Source organism: Arachis ipaensis, chromosome B7 (assembly GCF_059453495.1).
Source record: "Arachis ipaensis isolate K30076 ecotype BB chromosome B7, ASM5945349v1, whole genome shotgun sequence".
Classification (NCBI taxonomy): domain Eukaryota; kingdom Viridiplantae; phylum Streptophyta; class Magnoliopsida; order Fabales; family Fabaceae; genus Arachis; species Arachis ipaensis.
In genome coordinates this window covers 36,155,805-36,177,490 of record NC_142442.1, presented here as the reverse complement: position 1 = coordinate 36,177,490, position 21,686 = coordinate 36,155,805, and the positions used below count along the sequence as shown (strand labels likewise).

General features: G+C 36.3%; 1 pseudogene; it reads right to left on the bottom strand.

The window, feature by feature from the left end:
- Nucleotides 1-144: 144 nt before the first annotated feature.
- LOC148550844 (uncharacterized) lies at nucleotides 145-2,445 on the bottom strand (annotated as a pseudogene).
- Nucleotides 2,446-21,686: the final 19,241 nt, after the last annotated feature.

The window sequence follows — 21,686 nt, the reverse complement described above, 5'->3', positions numbered from 1 at the left end:
TTCAACTGGGTACATCCACCGATAATGCACTGGGCCACCGAGACGCACTTCCTTGACCAGATGCACTGTCAAGTGAACCATGACTGTGAAGAAAGAATGATGGAAAATCATCTCCATGCGACACAGAGTATGAACCACGTGACTCTAAAGGAGAGGAAGTTGTTGAGGGTCTATGGATTTGCTGCATAATCGGCGAAAAAAGGATGACAAATCTGCCAGGACAGAAGACACTGGGGCAGGCAATGCATTCCTTAATGCGATTGGAAGTAGATATTCCATTAGAATGTGACAGTCATGGCTTTTCAGGCCCGACAACTTGCGCTGTCGTAAGTCCACACAGCGGCAAATGTTGCTAGAGTATCCATCTGGAAAGACCACGTTCTTGATAGTCCTTAGAAAGAGCTCCTTCTATTGATTGGTCATAGTAAAGATGGAAGATGGGTACTTTCCATCTTTCCGTGGCCACAAATCATGCTTGATTCCCATCGACTGGAGGTCTCTTCGAGCTTTAATGTGGTCTTTAGACTTACCTTTCTCGTTCATTATGGTGAATACTATGTTATCACACACATTCTTCTCTATGTGCATGACATCAAGGTTGTAACGCAATCCATTGTACTCCCAATATGGCAGTTCAAAGAATATACTCCTCTTCTTCCAAGGAGTCTCGTCTTGCACGGCAGTTTGTTGTCCGCGTGTCCTTTTTCCCGTAACCGATTGCACCTTGCCAAGTTGGACATGCACACCTTCTAACTGCCGAACAATGTCACCACCAGAGACTTTGATAGGTGGACCTCTCTCCTCTATCTTTCCATCAAAGGAGTACTGGTCTTTTCTGTATTTGTGGTCATGATTTAGAAAGTGACGATGACCCATGAAACACCATTTCTGGCTGTGTGTGAGCCGGTTAGTTTCAGCATCCAAATTGCACGCAGGACAGGCTCTCCCACCGTATGTGTTCCACCCAGATAAGTAGCCCAAGCCTGAAAAATCACTGATTGTCCACATCAACACAGCATATGTCTTGAAGGTTTTTTTTCTCGACTGCATCATAAGTTTCAACACCAGCCCATAAATGCTTCAACTCAGTGATCAACGGCTCTAGGTACACATCTATGTCATTTCCAGGCATTTTAGGACCAGCAATAATAATAGAGAGGATAAACGAAGTGGGTTTCATGCAAATCCAGGGCGGCATATTATACGGGATAAGTACCATGGGCTAAATTGAGTACTTCGAGCTCATGTTCCCAAAGGGGTTAAAGCCATCGCTAGCTAATGCTAGGCGAACGCTGCGCGAATCATGAGAGAAGTCGGATATCGTATGTCAAATGACTTCTATGCCTCGGCGTCCCTTAAATGACTATACATACCATCAGAGTTAGGACCTCTCTTATGCCACAGCATGTCAACAGTTGTCTTACTAGACATATATAACCTCTGTAATCGTGGAATAAGGGGGAAGTAATGAAGAATCTTCGCCGCTTGTGGTTTGCCGTTCTTCTTAACAACTATCTTGATCCTCACCCTAGAGTTCTTCTTAGTCTTATGCTTCCATCTCGATGTCCCACACTGCTTGCATTTGGTCAGCTCTTGGTCGTTGCCCTAGTATAGCATGCAGTCGTTTGGACATGTATCTATCTTCTTGTATGCGAGATCGAGTTTTCTTATGACTTTCTTGGCATCGTGCACAGTGGATGGAATCCAGGCATGCTCAAAGGCATCTGCGAGCAACTCCAATACCATTCCGAAGGCCTTATTGCTCACTCCGCACATGGACTTTATGTGATAGAGCCTCACCAAGAAAGACAACTTAGAGAACTTTGAACATCCTGGGTATAACTCCTTCTCTCCATCTTCGAGTAGGTCGTGAAAGTTGTGGGTCTCTCGACTAGGTTCATTGTATAAGTAAGGCAACTCATCCATAGCGCCGCCGTCATGTTCATTCTCTGAGTCTTCTTCGAGGCCGGGAAGTCCTGAGAAGTTGAATGCCTCGTGGACCATATCAAGCATCGGGGCATTGAAATTTTGTTCAGATTGATCTTCTTGTCCGTCACAAGAGCGCTCGACCCCGTGTCTCTCACCGTGATGGATCCAAAATGTGTAACTAGACGGGAAAGGGTTTATCACCAAATGATCAAACGCATCCTCTCTATTTTGTAAGAGGCGAAAGCCACACTTCGGACATGGACAACGTATCATCCCATCGGATGATGCGTTGGGAAATGCAAAATCTAAGAATCTGGTTAAACCGTTCCTATATTCTGCACCAACTCGTGACTTTGAAATCCAACTCTTATCAATATCTAGTTTAAATAAAAAAATAGAACGACGATAAATCATAAAACAAAGTCAGACCACGAGAAAAAAGTAACTAATTGACACTTGATATAGAATGGGAGAATAACTATTAAACCGAATGATAAAAATCCCATTTAACAGCATACAAGAAAATACACAGCTAACAGAATTGTTTGAGAAAGTTGCTTACTCATTGAAAATTTCTGCACTCTCAAAAAAAATACTAGAAGAAAGAAACTCTGGGTCCAATGCCAAATATTTGAAATGGAAAATAAAATTCCTTCCTTAAAAAAAAGATGAATATTATATTAATCTGAGAAATAATAAAATGAGAAATTAAAATAGTATTACAATATAATGTATGAGTTGGCGAACTAAATAATATATAAATGGAAATAGGTAAATCAAAATGGTATAAGTAATAACATGGAGGATAGATTTATGCTTGGAAACACCCAAAATGAAAGTATCAAAACCTATAGTAGACATATGACCAATATAAAGGAGAAGCTGAACAACACATCCCGTATATATCTATAGTCATATGCGTATAGGTGGGTTCTTCTTACTCTTCTTCTTCCACATCAAAAATTTGATGATACATGGTTTAATTAGTAAACACAAACACATCATGTGCTAAATGAGCCGAAGCAGTAAACACAAACATATCAAGAGTGGGGGTCAGAAATTGGGGACAAATTGAATCTGAATGTTATATTGGGGAAGAAAACTTTAGCCAACAGCCACCAAAATTAAATTGGGGACAAATTAAATCAGAATTCACAAGGATTAAATGCAAAAATAGAACTGAATTAGCAATCTAAGAAATAAAAATAAGTTCAAAAAAATAAAAACAAGAGTATTACTTGGATAGCAAATGTAAGTGATGACGCCTTATGGTAGCTATCAAGTTGGTTCCCATTTTTTTGCGCAGTGAGCCACAAATCAGAAGTCTCCAATTGCAATGAGATCAACAAAATGCTTTACTTCACGCTTCAGACGGATTTTATAACATGTGAATACTGTTGAGTCAAACAAATTCAACACTAAAGTTGACTTTCTAGCTGGCTGGAACTAATATATAGAACTTTACATTGTATTAAACTTCCTTTCAATAAAATGCCTAATCAATGCAACGCTTTAGCAACCATGAACCAAAGGTGTATGTCATGTCTAAGTGTACTTCTAACATATTATTTATTTCGGAGATTGAGAGACTTTACAACTATCACAAAGAGGTTAGTGGTTATAACTTATTGTGCTGAGATTAAGTATTAGTGTTAGTATTAGCGTTTATTTAATTCAGTTTACTACTAGCAATGTAGCATTTAAATATAAGAAGTCACTGTTCTTCATCAACAAAGTAAGCTGCACATGAAACTATTCTTCATCACCAATTCGTTTCTAGTACTATTGTTTTTAATGTTCGATAATTAATAATTTTTTTGCTACTCTAAGGAAAGAACAAAGCTAGCTAGCAAACGGTTATAAAAGATAAAAAAAAAACTAGAAAAAAAAATAGGACATAAAAGTGATATAGAATGGTAATTTTTCAATACAAAAGATACATTAAAAATTAATTAAACAATATATATACTATATATAAATATATAACGATTAATTTGAATGATTAATTTTAATATACGCATAATATTTTTAAATATATATAATATTTATTTACAAGATTAGAAGAAAAAATAAAAATTAAGTGTTTTATTTTTTTCAAGGAAATTATAGTAATATATTATTTAATTATTTGCTTTCCAGGTCCATATTAATATTTTACACCCCACAATTGAAAAGAAAAGCAGTGAAGATAAATTGCCACCAAACTATCTTTGTTTGTTTTTTTTTTCCACTTTATTTTTGGCATACTTGGTATAAAATCTTAGACATCACATTTTGATCCTTGATATTGAATCCTGATAGCACATGCCAAAATAGATAATTGATATATGATTATAACTTTAATTAGAACTGTATTCCATATTAAGAAAATAAACGAGAAGCGAAAGAGAAGTCACAATAACTTAAGCATCAATTGCTATCGTCAGGGGAAACTGTTACGCAGCATGTGCTAAATGAGCCGAAGCAGTAAACACAAACATATCAAGAGTGGGAGTCAGAAATTGGGGACAAATTGAATCTGAATGTTATATTGGGGAAAAAAACTTTGGCCAACAGCCACCAAAATTAAATTGGGGACAATTTAAATCAGAATTCACAAGGATTAAATGTAAAAGTAGAACTGAATTAGCAATCTAAGAAATAAAAATAAGTTCAAAAAAAAATAAAAACAAGAGTGTTACTTGGATAGCAAATGTAAGTGATGAAGCCTTATGGTAGCTATCAAGCTGGTTCCCACTTTTTTGCGCAGTGAGCCACAAATCAGAAGTCTCCAACTGCAGTGAGATTAACAAAATGCTTTACTTCATGCTTCAGACGGATTTTATAACATTTGAATACTGTTGAGTCAAACAAATTCAATACTAAAGTAGACTTTCTAGCCGGCTGGAACTAATATATAGAACTTTACATTGTATAAAACTTCCTTTCAATAAAAATGCCTAATCAATGCAATGCTTTAGCAAGTAACTATGAACCAAAGGTATATGTCATGTCTAAGTGTACTTCTAACATATTATTTATTTTGGAGATTGAGAGACTTTACAACCATCATAAAGAGATTAGTGATTATAACTTATTGTGCTGAGATTAAGTATTAGTGTTAGTATTAGCGTTTATTTAATTCAATTTACTACTAGCAATGTAGCATTTAAATATAAGAAGTCACTGTTTTTCATCAACAAAGTAAGTTGCACATGAAACTATTCTTCATCACCAATTCGTTTCTAGTACCGTTGTTTCTAATGTTGGATAATTAATAAGTGTTTTGCTACTCTAAGGAAAGAACGAAGCTAGCTAGCAAACGGTTATCAAAAATAAAATAAAAAAACTAAAAAAAATAGGACATAAAAGTGATATAGAATGGTAATTTTTCAATACAAAAGATACATTAAAAATTAATTAAAAAATATATATACTATATATAAATATATAACGATTAATTTGAATGATTAATTTAATATACACATAATATTTTTAAATATATATATAATATTTAGTTACAAGATTAGAAGGAAAAATAAAAATTAAGTGTTTTATTTTTTTTTCAAGGAAATTATAGTAATATATTATTTATTTATTTACTTTCGAGGTCTATATTAATATTTTACACCCCACCATTGAAAAGCAAAGCAGTGAAGATAAATTGCCACCAAACTTTCTTCGTTTGTTTTTTATTTTTTTCCCTTTATTCTTGGCCTGCTTGATATAAAATCCTAGACATCACATTTTGATCCTTGACATTGAATCTTGGTAACACATGCCAAAATAGATAATTGATATATGAGTATAACTTTAAAGAGAACTATATTCCATATTAAGAAAATAAAGGTGAAGTGAAAGAGAAGTCACAATAACTTGTGCATTAGTTGCTATCATCAGGGAAAACTGTTAAGCAGCATGTGCTAAATGAGCCGAAGCAGTAAACACAAACATATCAAGCGTGTGGGTCAGAAATTGAGGACAAATTGAATCTAAATGTTATATTTGGGAAAGAAAACTTTAGCCAACAGCCACCAAAATTAAATTGGGGACAAATTAAATCAGAATTCACAAGGATTAAATACAAAAATAGAACTGAATTAGCAATCTAAGAAATAAAAATAAGTTCAAAAAAATAAAAACAAGAGTATTACTTGGATAGCAAATGTAAGTGATGAAGCCTTATGGTAGCTATCAAGCTGGTTCCCACTTTTTGGGGAAGTGAGCCACAAAACAGAAGTCTCCAACTACAGTGAGATCAACAAAATGCTTTACTTCACACTTCAGACGGATTTTATAACATGTGAATACTGTTGAGTCAAACAAATTCAATACTAAACTAGACTTTCTAGCCGGCTGGAACTAATATATAGAACTTTACATTGTATAAAACTTCCTTTCAATAAAAATGCCTAATCAATGCAACGCTTTAGCAAGTAACTATGAACCAAAGGTATATGCGGCTCTAAGTGTACCTCTAACATATTATTTATTTTGGAGATTGAGAGACTTTACAACCATCACAAAGAGGTTAGTGATTATAACTTATTGTGCTGAGATTAAGTATTAGTGTTAGTATTAGCATTTATTTAATTCAGTTTACTACTAGCAATGTAGCATTTAAATATAAGAAGTCACTGTAGCATTGTGGTAGGTAGGTAGTAGGTTCATACTTTGAATAGAGGAGCAAACTTGGAACACAGAAACACAAAAATGGCAGAAGTTCCTATAGTCAAGCTTGGACCCCAAGGTCTTGAGGTGTCTATGTTGTTTCATTCATTTCACTTTCAGTAGTAGTACTCTGAACCGGCTTCACATTTAAGCTTACTTTTGATAATGATAGGTTTCTAAGATAGGAATCGGATCTATGAGTCATGTCACCTTTTTCCTTGCAACCTTATTATCTGAGTTTTGATAAGTATGATTAGGACTTATATGAAGACTTATCTAAGATTTTCTTAGTATAGTTGAAATGTAGTTTCTTTCAAATGAAACTATATCTGATTAAATATCATTGCAGCATATTTAAGAGGATTATAAAGGACTGTGATGCTGATTATTCTGCACTTTTTGTCCCTACAAAACATATACTATTTTCTGTTCCTAAGTGTATAGTCGGAAACAAAGACTGCTCATGAAAATAAAGCTCCATTTAGTATTCAAAACAGACAGGAGTATGAATAAAGACTTGTCAGACTTGAATTGATGGAAAACAAGCCAGGACTAAGAGAACATACAGTTCATAGATAGTTTGATAAAACACACAATATTCTTGCTTAATAAAATGGGATTCTACTTAATTTAGTAATCCACACAGTCATGCATGAAGTAAATTAGTTTAAGCCAAATCGAAAGTGCAAAACTAGATTCCAATATGAAATGGCACTAAACACAAATATATCGATACTCAGTGCTTTAGAAATTGGGAAAAAATCAAATATGCATGTTAAATTGGGGGAGAAAATAGGAACATATGAGGGAGAGGATCGTTCCTCACATGCTTTTGACAGCAAAAGTTCACATGGCACAGGGATGAAATTGCAGCAAAATTAATTTAACAACAACCACTCAAATTAAATTGGGGGAGGGGACAAGAACGAACCTGAGAGAGGGGATAGGGGGCGATCGGCGCAGAACAGGACAAGGGCAACGGGAAAGGCTTCCGACGACGACACCGGGATGGATGGTTGGGGCGACCGCCGACGATGTCACGGAGGTGCACAGAGGAGGGGGAAGACTTGGACGACCCTTTAATGAAACGAGGGATGAGTCACGGATGTTGGTGGAAGGAGACCAGGGATTGGTGCCTTTTCTCTGCTAGGGTTCGCGCCAAAAGGGGGAAGGTTTCTTGGCGCCGAAATAGCTTGATTGGGGTACTTTAATGAAACACCCGCACCCACCCTATTATTGGGTGCGGTTGGGACCAAAATGGCTTCCAATTCGGATCTATTGGAAGCGGACTCCCAGAACGCAACAAGAATTGCACCCCCACCCTGTTATTGGATGCGGTTAGGACGAAAACGGCCATCAATTAGGATCTATTGGAAGCGGACCCTCAAACCGCAGCAAGAACTGGAGCATCTCACTGGATTTGCAGGGCATTGGAAGAAGGCTGCTAATTTTTCGCAGGTAAGAGCCGCGTCCCTTGTAGTAGTATTTCATGGGAGGTGAAATGTGTGTGTCTCAAGGTACTATCTTTCAACAAGCGTGCTAATTAACGGATTGTCCTATTCAAAGTACTTTATCAAAGAAACATAATAAATCCAGCGCGTCTTAAATATGATTCAAGTCTCTATCGTCTAACTTCAATATTTGGAAGAGGAGGCTCTGATGGAAAACATCCACCAAAGTCTCGGTTGGACTAAGAATCCAAACTGGCAGGAAATTCAAAACCATCATTAACATAGTCATCAATAATAATAATAATAATAATAATAATAATAATAATAATAATAACAACAACAACAGTAAATAATAATTATAATAATAATAAAAAGAGAAAATTTTACTCTCCCTCCTGAGAGATACTAAAATGACACTCAATTCTCCTCTATTTGTAAAATATACACTCTCCTCCCTTATAACTTTTAAAAAACCTCATTTTTAATCCATTTAAAATTTTTTGTGTTAACTACCATTAGCTTTACCCATTTTTCAAAAAAAAAATTATTTTTACAAAAATATCCTTTAACAAAAATTTTATTTTTTGTGATAAAAGTTTATTTACCAAAATATGCTTTAACAAATTATCTTTCTATTGGTTATATTGTATTTTTTTCAAAATATTTTTTAAAAAAATTTTTAAAGATTAAATTATTTTTTTCTAAGATACCCTTTAATAATTTTTTAATTATTAAGGAACCTGCTTTGTAAAGATGTGGAGAAATGAGATGTTAATTTTTAAATTTTGGATTTATCAATCTCGACTTGTTTTTAAGTTTTGATAAAGTTGTTAATAATTTCAATACTTCTCTGAAAACAAATTATTTATTAATATTAATTATTATACATATTAACCGTGGTAAGATTTTTTTAATTTAACGTTAAAACAATATACATTGAAATAAAAAAATTAATAGTAAAGTACAAAAATAATTGTTAACGAAAACTTTAGCAAAATTATATTTAATAATTAAAAAATTATTGAAAGGTATCTTAGAAAAAAAATAATTTAATTATTAAAAAATTTTTAAATGAATATTTTGATAAATATACAATTTAATCAGTAAAAAATAATTTATTAAATGATATTTTAGTAAATAAAATTTAATAAAAAAATAAAATTTTTGCTAAAGGTATTTTTATAAAAAATAATTTATTTTTTCTTGAAAAATGGGTAAAGTTAGTGTTAGTTAACACAAAAAATTTAAAATGGATTAAGGATAAGGTTTTTTAAAAGTTATAAAAAAAAAAAGAGAGTGTACATTTTACAAATAGAAAGGAGGAGAGTGTCATTTTAGCATCTCTTAGGAGAGAGAAGTGAAATTTTCTCTAATAAAAATAACATTAGTGAATAACAATAATAACAATACTAAAATTATAGTTGTTCCTGTGTGAAAATGAACTCCGGGGTATAGCTCGTTCGGTTGGCACTTGAACTGGCTTTCCTTAGAGTGGAGAGTGTGGAACATCGTCTTCTTGTGGGGAGGCGGCGTTGGATACCTGCAAAGGGACTCCAACGCTCAAGTAAGTACGAGTGAGAGAAGGTTTAGTATGTATATTAGAATGAATTGCGTACTGGTGCACGAAATCACAATCACACTTTTGCAATTTCGCACAACTAACCAGCAAGTGCACTGGGTCGTCCAAGTAATACCTTACGTGAGTAAGAGTCGATCCCACGGAGATTGTCGGCTTGAAGCAAGCTATGGTTATCTTGTAACTCTTAGTCAGGATATCAATAATTCTGAGATTTAATTGTAAAAAGTAAAAGAACATGAAATAAATACTTGTTTTGCAGTAATGGAGAACAGGTTGAGGTTTTGGAGATGCTCTATCTTCTGAATCTTTGCTTTCCTACTGTCTTCTTCTTCATGCACGCAAGGCTCCTTCCATGGCAAGCTGTATATTAGTGGATCACCGTTGTCAATGGCTACCATCCGTCCTCTCAGTGAAAATGGTCCAAATGCGCTGTCACCGCACGGCTGATCATCTGTCGGTTCTCACTCATGTTGGAATAGGATCCATTGATCCTTTTGCGTTTGTCACTACGCCCAGCATTCGTGAGTTTGAAGCTCGTCACAGTCATCCCTTCCCAGATCCTACTCAGAATACCACAGACAAGGTTTAGACTCTCCGGATCTCAGGAATGGCTGACAATAATTCTAGCCTATACCACGAAGGTTCTAATCTTAGATTAGAAACCCAAGAGATATGCACTCAAGCTATTACAATTGAAACGGAGGTGGTTATCAGGCACGCATTCATAGGTGAGAATAATGATGAGTGTCACGGATCATCACATTCATCAAGTTGAAGTGCGAGTGAATATCTTAGAATAGAAACAAGCGTGATAGAATGGAAAACAGTAGTAATTGCATTAATTTATTGAGACACAGCAGAGCTCCTCACCCCCAACTATGGGGTTTAGAGACTCATGCTATCAGAAATACAATATGAAACGTGTAAAGTGTCATGAGGTACAAGATGAATCACTAAAAGTAGTTTTTATAGTAAACTAGTGACCTAGGGTTACAGAAAATGAGTAAGCTAGAATAGTTAGTGTAGAAATCCATTTTCGGGGCCCATTTGGTGTGTGCTTGGACTGAGCATTGAAGCTTTCATGTGTAGAGACCTTTCTTGGAGTTAAATTCCAGCTTTTGTGCCAGTTTAGGCGTTTAACTCCAGCTTTCATGCCAGTTCTGGCGTTTGGATGCCAAAATTTCTATGCTGACTTGGAACGCCGGTTTGGGCTATCAAATCTCGAGCAAATATGAACTATTATATATTGCTGGAAAGCCCAGGATGTCTACTTTCCAACTCAATTGAGAGCGTGCCAATTGGGCTTCTGTAGCTCCAGAAAATCTACTTCAAGTGCAGGGAGGTCAGAATCCAATAGTATCTGCAGTCCTTTTTCAGCCTCTGAATCAGATTTTTGCTCAGGTCCCTCAATTTCAGCCAGAAAATACCTAAAATCAAAGAAAAACACAAAAACTCATAGTAAAGTCCAGAAATATGATTTTTGAATAAAAACTAATGAAAACATAATAAAAACTCTCCAAAATATACTAAAAACATACTAAAAACAATGCCAAAAAGCGTATAAATTATCCACTCATCACAACACCAAACTTAAATTGTTGCTTGTCCCCAAGCAACTGAAAATCAAATAGGATAAAAAGAAGAGAATATACTATAAATTCCAAATTATCAATGAAACTTAGCTCCAATTAGATGAGCGAGACTAGTAGCTTTTTGCCTCTGAACAGTTTTGGCATCTCACTTTATCCCTTGAAGTTTAGCATGATTGGCATCTCTAGGAACTTAGAATTTAGATAGTGTTATTGATTCTCCTAGTTCAGTATTATTGATTCTTGAACACAGTTACTTTGTGAGTCTTGGCCGTGACCCTAAGCATTTTATTTTCCAGTATTACCACCGGATACATAAATGCCACAGACACATAACTGGGTGAACCTTTTCAGATTGTGACTCAGCTTTGCTAAAGTCCCCAATTAGAGGTGTCCAGAGCTCTTAAGCATACTCTTTTGCCTTTGGACCATGACTTTAACCGCTCAGTCTCAAGTTTTTACTTGATACCTTCACGCCACAAGCACATGGTTAGGGACAGCTTGGTTTAGCCGCTTAGGCCAGGATTTTATTCCTGTGGGCCCTCCTATCCACTGATGCTCAAAGCCTTGGAGCCTTTTTATTACCCTTGCCTTTTGGTTTAAAGGGTTATTGGCTTTTTCTTTTTCTTTCTTTTTCTTTTCGCCAAATATGTTTTTTCTTCTTTTTTTTCACTGCTTTTTATTGCTTCAAGAATCAATTTTTTTATGATTTTTCAGATTATTAATAACATTTCTCTTTTTCATCATTCTTTCAAGAGCCAACAAATTTAACATTCATAAACAACAAATTCAAAAGACATATGCACTGTTTAAGCATTCATTCAGAAAATAAAAAGTATTGTCACCACATCAAAATAATTAAACTAATTTCAAGGATGAATTCGAAATCATGTACTTCTTGTTCTTTTGTGATTAAAACATTTTTCTTTTAAGAAAGGTGATGGATTCATAGGATATTCATAGCTTTAAGACATAAACTTTAAATTTTATTAATCATGGAATGAAAATAAGACTCAAAAATAAATATAAGAGCAAACCAATAATAATAGAAGACAGAAAATTAAAAACAGAAAAATAAATGACTCTTAAAATAGATTCCTAATAATAAAGGTTATCACAGAGTTAGAACTCAACAACCTTGATTTTGAGCAGTGGATGCTCCTTCAATATGTGGGGTGTTTGGTCCTTCAAGGGAGAGCTTCTGGCGCTTCAGCTCCTGTAGCTCACGCCCCTGCTTCTCCTGTTCCTTAAGCAGCTTGCAGAGCATGCAGTTTTGATTCTGCTGTTCTTCCTTAAGTTGATCCATAGCTTCTTGCAGCTTGGGACAGATGCTTCTAGGCGGGTCCAGTAGTCAATTTCAGGGATTTCTGGGAGGAACTCCTGCGCCCTCCTTTTGATGGAGTTGTCTTGCACTTGTTGTCCTTCCATTGACTTCTTGGTGATTGGGTGTTCGATTGGGATGAATTCATCTACTCCCATCCTCACTCCAGCATCTTTACATAGCAGAAAAATTAAGCTTGGGTATGTCAGTTTGGCTTCAGTAGAGTTCTTATTTGCAATTGTGTAAATCTCACAAAAAATCAGATGATGAATTTCCACTTCGTTTCCCAGCATAATACAATGAATCATCACTGCTCTTTTGACAGTGACCTCAGAACGGTTGCTAGTGGGCAGTATGGAACGCCCAATGAAGTCCAACCAGCCTCTTGCGACTGGTTTGAGATTTCCTCTCTTGAGTTGGTTTGGGACACCTTTTGAATTGGTTATCCACTTAGTTCCAGGGAGGCATATTTCCTCTAGAACTTGGTCTAACCCCTTATCCTCTCTCACCATTCTCCTATTAAAGGATTCTGGATCATCTTGTAGTTGAGGCAGTTTGAAGAGCTCTCTTATTTTATCCAGATGGAAGTAAATAATCCTCCCTCTGACCATGGTTCGGTAGGTATGAAAGGCAGTTCCAGTTATTCTCTGCTTATCTGTCAGCCACATATTTGAATAGAATTCCTAAACCATGTTTCTTCCAACCCTTGTTTTAGGATTAGCTAGAATTTCCCATCCTCTGTTTTGAATTTTCTCTTGGATCTCCAGATATTCGTCTTCTTTCAGATCGAATTTAACTTCTGGGATCACTGATCTTAGACCCATTATTTTATGGTAATGGTCTGCATGTTCTTTAGTGAAGAACCTCTCTTGATTCCAAAGACTCTTTGGAGTATTCTCTTTCTTGCCTCTTGAATTGGTTTGTTTTCCCTTAGGAGCCATGATCTTGATGAGTCTTAGCTCGGTGATCATGGAAAAACACACCAAACTTAGAGGTTTGCTTGCCCTCAAGCAAAAAAAAAAGGAAAGAGGAGAGAGAGGAGGAGAGGCAAATTCGAATGGTGGAGAGATGGGGATGGCCGAATGTGTATTTATAAGTGGAGGGGAGGGATTTCGAAAATTTGAAAAAGATATGACATAAAGATATTATTGGTGGAAGAAAATAGAGTCATGATATGAAAAAGATGAGATTTTTAAATGGAAAAGATATAAAGAGGTTAAATCTAAAAATTTGTTTATGCATCTAAGAATTAAGAGATGATATGATGAGTTGGAAAAGATTTGGAAAGAAATTGAAAAGATACTTGAGTTTTTGAAGAAGATTTGGGAAGGATTTGAAAGAAATTTGAAAAGAGATTTAGAAAATTGGTTAATTTTTGAAAATTGAGGGTGAATGATGAAAGTTTGAAACATGTTTATGCAGAAAATTATGAGTCAAAACATGAAAGTTTGAAAAATTTTGAAGTGGAAAACAAAATCCTCTCCTCCCTGTCTTTCTGGCGTTAAACGCCCAGAATGGTATCCATTCTGGCATTTAACGCCCATAAGTTGGCCATTGTGGGCGTTTAACGCCCAACCAGGTACCCTGGCTGGCGTCAAACGCCAAAAATCCTTTGTTACTGGGCGTTTTTCTGAACACTCAAGATGCTGCAATTCTGGCGTTTAACGCCCAAAATGCTCCTTACTGGCGTTTTCTTGCCAATGAGCTCCTTTTCTCTGCTTTTTGCGCTGAATCCTTCTATAACTCTGTGAATTCCTTCAATTTTGATGATTAATCTTGAAGAAAATTTATATCAAACTTCTACAAGTATTAATTAAAACAAATAACTTGCTAATGGCTGGGTTGCCTCCCAGCAAGCGCTTCTTTATTGTCTTTAGCTGGACCTTGACTTAGCTTTATTCAAGCCTCAGTTTTGAGCATTCTTGCTCAAAATTGCTTTCAAGATAATGTTTGATTCTCTGTCCATTAACAATGAAATTTTTATCAGAGTTAATATCCTGAAGCTCAACATATCCATACGGTGATACACTTGTGATCACATATGGTCCCCTCCACCGGGATTTCAATTTCCCGGGGAATAGTCTGAGCCTAGAGTTAAATAGCAGATCCTTCTGTCTGGGTTCAAAGACTCTAGATGACAGTTTCTTGTCATGCCACCTTTTTGCTTTCTCCTTATAAATTTTCGTATTTTCAAAAGCATTGAGTCTGAATTCCTCTAGCTCATTCAGCTGGAGTAATCTTTTCTCTCTAGCTAACTTAGTGTCCAGGTTTAGGAATCTGGTTGCTCAGTAGGCCTTATGTTCTAGTTCCACGGGCAGATGACAGGCTTTGCCATACACAAGCTGGTATGGAGAGGTTCCTATAGGAGTCTTGAATGCTGTTCTGTATGCCCACAGAGCATCATCCAAGCTTTTTGCCCAATCCTTTCTACGGGCAATTACAGTCCATTCCAGAATTCTTTTTAGTTTTCTATTAGAGACTTCAGCCTGCCTATTTGTCTGTGGGTGATATGGAGTTGCTACTTTGTGGCTAATTCCATATCGGACCATAGCAGAGTATAGCTGTTTATTGCAAAAATGAGTGCCACCGTCACTGATTAGTACTCTGGGGATGCCAAATCTGCTGAAGATATGTTTCTGGAGGAATTTCAGTACGGTCTTAGTATCATTAGTGGGTGTGGCAATTGCTTCTACCCATTTAGATACATAGTCTACTGCCACCAGAATGTAAGTGTTTGAGTATGATGGTGGGAAGGGACCCATGAAGTCAATACCCCATACATCAAACAACTCAATCTCTAAGATCCCTTGTTGAGGCATAGCAAAACCATGAGGCAAGTTGCCAGCTCTTTGGCAACTGTCACAGTTACGCACAAACTCTCGGGCATCTCTATAGAGAGTAGGCCAGTAGAAGCCATATTGGAGGACCTTAGTGGCTATTCGCTCACCTCCGAAATGTCCTCCATACTGTGATCCATGGCAGTGCCATAGGATCTTCTGTGCCTCTTCTCTGGATACGCTGATAAACCACTATTTTATGGTTTATCTTGTACACAATTGAGTGGTTTTTATTAACTCTTTACCCACTTATTCATACTATTTGCATGGTTTTATATTTCCTTCCTAATTATGTATTTTGATTGAAAACATGCTTCTTTGATCTTATATTTGCTTATTATTAATCCTCTCTTATTACCATTAGATGTCTTGATATGTGTGTTAAGTGTTTTCAGATATTATAAGGCAGGAATGGCTTGGAGGATGGAAAGGAAGCATGCAAAATTGGAAGGAATACAAGAAGTTGGAGAAATTGCTAAGCTGTCCAACCTGACCTCTTCGCACTCAAACAGCTATAACTTTAGCTACATAGGTCCAAATGACGCGGTTTTAGTTGTGTTAGAAAGCTAACATCCGGCGCTTCGATTTGATATATAATATGCTATAGTTCCTCTGACGCTAGGCGACGCGATCGCGTGATCCATGCGGCCACGTCGCAGTGACAGAAATCAGCGTGTTTGAATTCTTCTCCAGCGATTCTGGGCTGTTTCTGACCCAGTTTGTGGCCCAGAAAACACAGATTAGAGGCTATAAAGTGGGGGAATATATCCATTCATAAACAGGCTTTCACATTCACAATTTTAGGAGTAGATATAGTTTTTAGAGAGAGAGAGGTTCTCTCCTCTCTCTTAGGATTAGGATTTAGGATTTCTCTTAGTTTTAGGAGTGCCTCTAAATCCCAGGTTCAACATTCTTTTTACTTTATATTTCTCTTTTTACTTTCAGATGCTTCAATGCTTGTATTAGATATGTTGCCCAATTGGCTTATGAACCTTTCAATGTTATGACTTGAATTTATGTTTAGACGTAGTTTGATTGCTTTATTTACATGAATGCTTTTAATTTAATTTAGATATTCTCCTTTTTGGTTTTGGTTAAGAAATCAGTAACTCAGGAGTTATCTAATTCAACAACATAATTGATAATTGTTATCTTTGCTAATTGAACTGAACTTCAATAATCCTAACTTTTTCTTAGGAAATAAATAGGATTGGAAGGTCAAACTAATTAATCCCTTGACTTTCTTTTACTTTAGTAAAGGTTGACTAAGTGGAATTAAGATTCAATTTTCATCATCATTGATAAGGATAACTAGACTGGACTTCCAATTTCTCATACCTTGCCAAGAGTTTATTTTTATTATTAATTTATCTTTCATAATTATTCCTCTTTCTCAAAACCCCAATTTACAATCTCCATAACCAATAATAAGAACATACTTCCCTGCAATTCCTTGAGAAGACGACCCGAGGTTTGAATACTTCGGTTATCAATTTATTTAGGGGTTTGTTACTTGTGACAACCAAAACGTTTGTAAGAAGGAATTTCTGTCGGTTTAGAGACTATATCTACAACGCAACTATTTTTATGACATTCTTTACTGCCAAAAATCCTAACGTCATACGCATCTGTGGATTATTCCGTCTGCACATCTCTTAAAGAGATATGGTTCATCCTATAAGTAGTACTTTGCATCTGAAATTAGTTTTTTCGTCTGCACCCTGCTATACTCTTTGGGTATGAACCTCACAGCTTTATAATTCGCAATATCTACAAACCATGGTGCTTCCTGAATGGCGAAGAATTGCTCATTAGGAAAGGTCTCAGATATCTTAGTAGGAGGGAGGGACGCCCCTGCTACTGGTTCTATCCGGGACAGGTGATCAGCTACCTGGTTCTCTGTCCCTTTTCTGTCTCTTATTTCTATATCAAACTCTTGCAGAAGCAACACCCATCTTATGAGCCTGGGTTTTGAATCCTACTTTGTGAGTAGGTATTTAAGAGCAGCATGGTCAGTATACACAATCACTTTTGAACCTACTAAATAGGATCTAAACTTGTCAATGGCATAAACCACTGCAAGTAACTCTTTTTCTGTGGTTGTGTAATTTTTCTGTGCATCATTTAAAATACGGCTAGCATAGTAAATGACGTGCAGAAGCTTGTTATGCCTCTGTCCCAATACTGCACCAATAGCATGGTCACTAGCATCACACATTAGTTCAAATGGTAATGTCCAGTTAGGTGCAGAGATGACTGGTATTATGACCAGCTTAGCTTTCAGGGTCTCAAATGCCTGCAGACACTCTGTGTCAAACACAAATGGTGTGTCAGCAACTAGCAGATTGCTCAGAGGTTTTGCAATTTTTGAAAAATTCTTTATAAACCTCCTGTAGAATCCTGCATGTCCCAAAAAACTTCTGATTGCCTTTACATTGGCAGGTGGTGGTAATTTTTCAATTACCTCTACCTTAGCTTGATCCACCTCTATTCCTTTGTTTGAAATTTTATGCCCAAGGACAATTCCTTTAGTTACCATAAAGTGACATTTTTCCCAGTTTAAAACCAGGTTAGTCTCTTGGCACCTTTTTAGAACAAGTGCTAAATGGTCAAGACAGGAGCTGAATGAGTCTCCGAATACTGAAAAGTCATCCATGAAGACTTCCAAAAATTTCTCTACCATATCAGAGAAGATAGAAAGCATGCACCTCTGAAAGGTTGCAGGTGCATTGCACAGACCAAAAGGCATCCTTCTGTAGGCAAATACTCCAGATGGACATGTGAATGCTGTTTTCTCTTGGTCTTGAGGATCTACTACAATTTGGTTGTAACCTGAATATCCATCCAAAAGCAGTAATAATCATGACCTGCTAGTCTCTCTAGCATCTGGTCTATGAATGGTAAAGGAAAATGATCCTTTCTGGTGGCTGTATTGAGCCTTCTGTAGTCAATACACATACGCCACCCTGTAATTGTTCTTGTGGGAACCAGTTCATTTTTTTCGTTGTGAACCACTGTCATGCCTTCCTTTTTGGGTACAACTTGGACAGGGCTTACCCAGGGGCTATTAGAAATAGGATAAATAATCACAGCCTCTAGTAACTTAGTGACCTCTTTCTGCACCACCTCCTTAATGGCTGGATTTAGCCGCCTCTGTGGTTGAACCACTGGCTTAGCATTATCCTCCAATAGGATCTTGTGCATGCATCTTGCTGGGCTAATGCCTTTAAGATCACTTATGGACCACCCAAGAGCTGTCTTGTGTGTCCTTAGCACTTGAATTAGTGCTTTCTCTTCCTGTGGATTTAAAGTAGAGCTTATGATCACTGGAAAAGTGTTACCTTCTCCCAAAAATGCATATTTCAGGGATGGTGGTAGTGGTTTGAGCTCGGGTTTAGGAGGCTTATCCTCTTTCTAAGGAATTTTCAGAGGTTCTTTTATTTCCTCTGATTCCTCCAGATCAGGCTGAACATCTTTAAAGATGTCTTCTAGCTCTGATTCGAGACTTTTAGTCATATTGATCTCTTCCACCAAAGAGTCAATAATATCAGTGCCCATGCAGTCATTTGATGTGTCTGGATGCTGCATAGCTTTGACAGCATTTAACTTGAACTCATCCTCATTGATCTCTCAGGGTCACTTCCCTTTTTTGTACATCAATAAGAGTTCGTCCAGTTGCTAGGAAAGGTCTTCCTAGAATGAGAGTTGCACTCTTGTGCTCCTCCATTTCCAGCACTACAAAGTCAGTGGGAAAGGCAAATGGCCCAACCTTGACAATCATGTCCTCAATTATGCCTGATGGATATTTAATGGAGCCATCAGCAAGTTGAAGACATATCCTGGTTGGTTTGACTTCTTCAGTTAAGCCAAGCTTTCTAATAGTGGATGCAGGTATTAGGTTGATACTTGCTCCAAGGTCACATAGAGCTGTCTTGGTATAAGCACCCTCTAATGTGCATGGTATCATAAAGCTTCCTGGATCTTGAAGCTTCTTTGGTAAGCTTTTTAGAATGACTGCACTGCATTCTTCAGTGAAAAATACCTTTTCAGTTTCTCTCCAATCCTTCTTATGACTTAAGATCTCTTTCATGAACTTAGCATAAGAGGGTATTTGCTCAAGTGCCTCTGCAAATGGGATCTTTATCTCAAGAGTCCTGAGATAGTCTGCAAAGCAGGCAAATTGTTTATCCTGCTCCGCTTGGTGGAGTTTCTGAGGATAAGGCATCTTGGCTTTATATTCTTCAACCTTAGTTGCTGCAGGTTTATTTCCTACAGAGGTGGTTGGAGAAGCCTTCTTAGATGGGTTACTATCAGCACTTGCAGGTGTCTGATCCCTCATTGGCATTTGAACGCCAGGATTGGGTGCTGGATGGGCGTTTAACGCCAGCTTTCCACCCTTTTCTAGCATTTGAACGACAGAACTGGGCAAGGAATGGGCGTTCAACGCCAACTTTTCTCCCTTTTCTGGCATTTGAATGCCAGAAGTGGGCATCCACTGGGCGTTTGACGCCAATCTTTCACCCTTTTCTGGCATTTGAATGCCAGAATTATTCCTCTCTGGGCTCTTGCTGTCCTCAGAGGGATTTTGGGCAGGGATTTGGTAATCCTCTGTCAGTTATTCTTTTCTTGACTTTTTGCTACTTTAAGCTGAGTTATTCAATGTCTTCCCGCTCCTTAGTTGGATAGCTTGGCATTCTTCTGTTATCTGTTTAGATAGCTACTATCTTGTCTGATTCAATTGTGCTTCCATATTCTTGTTAGCATTTTTAGTGTCTTGGAGCATCTCTTTAAATTCTGCTAATTGTTTTGTCATAAGGAGTAATTGCTGATTAAGTTCAACAATCTGTTCTTGAGGATTAGGATCAGCAGTTACTGTCCTAGCCTCTTCTTTTATAAAGAACTTACTGCTTGAGTACAGATGTTGATTTCTAGCAACCTTGTCAATGAGTTCTTGAGCTTCTTCAATCGTCTTTCTCATGTGTATGGATCCACCAGCTGAGTAGTCTAGAGACATTTGAGCTCTTTCTGTAAGCCCATAGTAGAAGATGTCTAACTGTACCCACTCTGAAAACATTTCAGAGGGGCATTTCCTTAGCATCCCTCTGTACCTCTCCCAGGCATTATAAAGGGATTCATGATCCTCTTGTTTAAAGCCTTGGATGTCCAGCCTCAGCTGTGTCATCCTTTTTGGAAGGTAAAATTGATTCAGGAATTTGTCTGATAGCTGTCTCCATGTTTTTATGCTTGCTGTGGGTTGGTTATTTAACCACCTTTTAGCTTGATCTTTTACAGCAAATGGAAATAGTAATAATCTGTAGATATCCTGATCCACTTCTTTATCACGTACTGTGTCAGCAATTTGTAGGAACTGTGCCAGAAACTCAGTAGGTTCTTCCTGTGGAAGACCGGAATACTGGCAATTTTGCTGCACCATGATAATGAGCTGAGGATTTAGCTCAAAACTGCTTGCTTTGATAGGAGGTATACAGATGCTAATCCCATATGCAGCTATAATAGGGTTAGCATATGACCCCAGAGTCCTTCTGGACTGTTCATTTCCACTTATGTCCATGATGGAGAAAAGGGAATTGATATGTTATTTTTATGTTATTATTATTTTTTATTTGATTAAAAGTAACCGAAAAAATAAAACAAAATAAATTGAAGACAAAATAAAAGTTTCGAAAATTAGAAGAAAATGGAATAAAAGTAAATTGATAACTAAATTAATTAATTAATTAAAAAAATTTTAGAATAAGAATGCTGAGTTAATTTCGAAATATGAAAGAGAAAAGTAGTTAGGTGATTTTTTTGAAAAAGATTTTGAAATTAGCAATCAAAAAGATATAATTGAAAATTATTTTGAAAAAGATATGATTGAGAAGATATGATTGCAATTTATTAAAAAAATATGATTGAAAAGATAAGATTGAAGAAATTAAAAAGATTTGATTTTTGAAAAAAATTTGAAAAGATCAATTTTTTTGAAATTAGAATTTTGACTTGACTAAAAAAAGATATGATTTTGAAAATCTTTTGACTAATTTAATGCAAAATTACGAAATTTATGAGTAAAATAAGGAAAAGATATTTTTTTATTTTTGAATTTTAATGAGAAAAGAGAAAAACAACAAAATGACACTAAACTTAGAAATTTTAGATCAAAACAAAGAGAACAAACAAGAAAACTTTGAATGTCAAGATGAACACCAAGAACACTTTGAAGATCAAGATGAATACCAAGAACAAATTTTTTAAAAAATTTTTAAGTAAATAAAAGCACAAAAACATACCAAACTTAAAATATTTAGAAAATCAAACACAAATTTT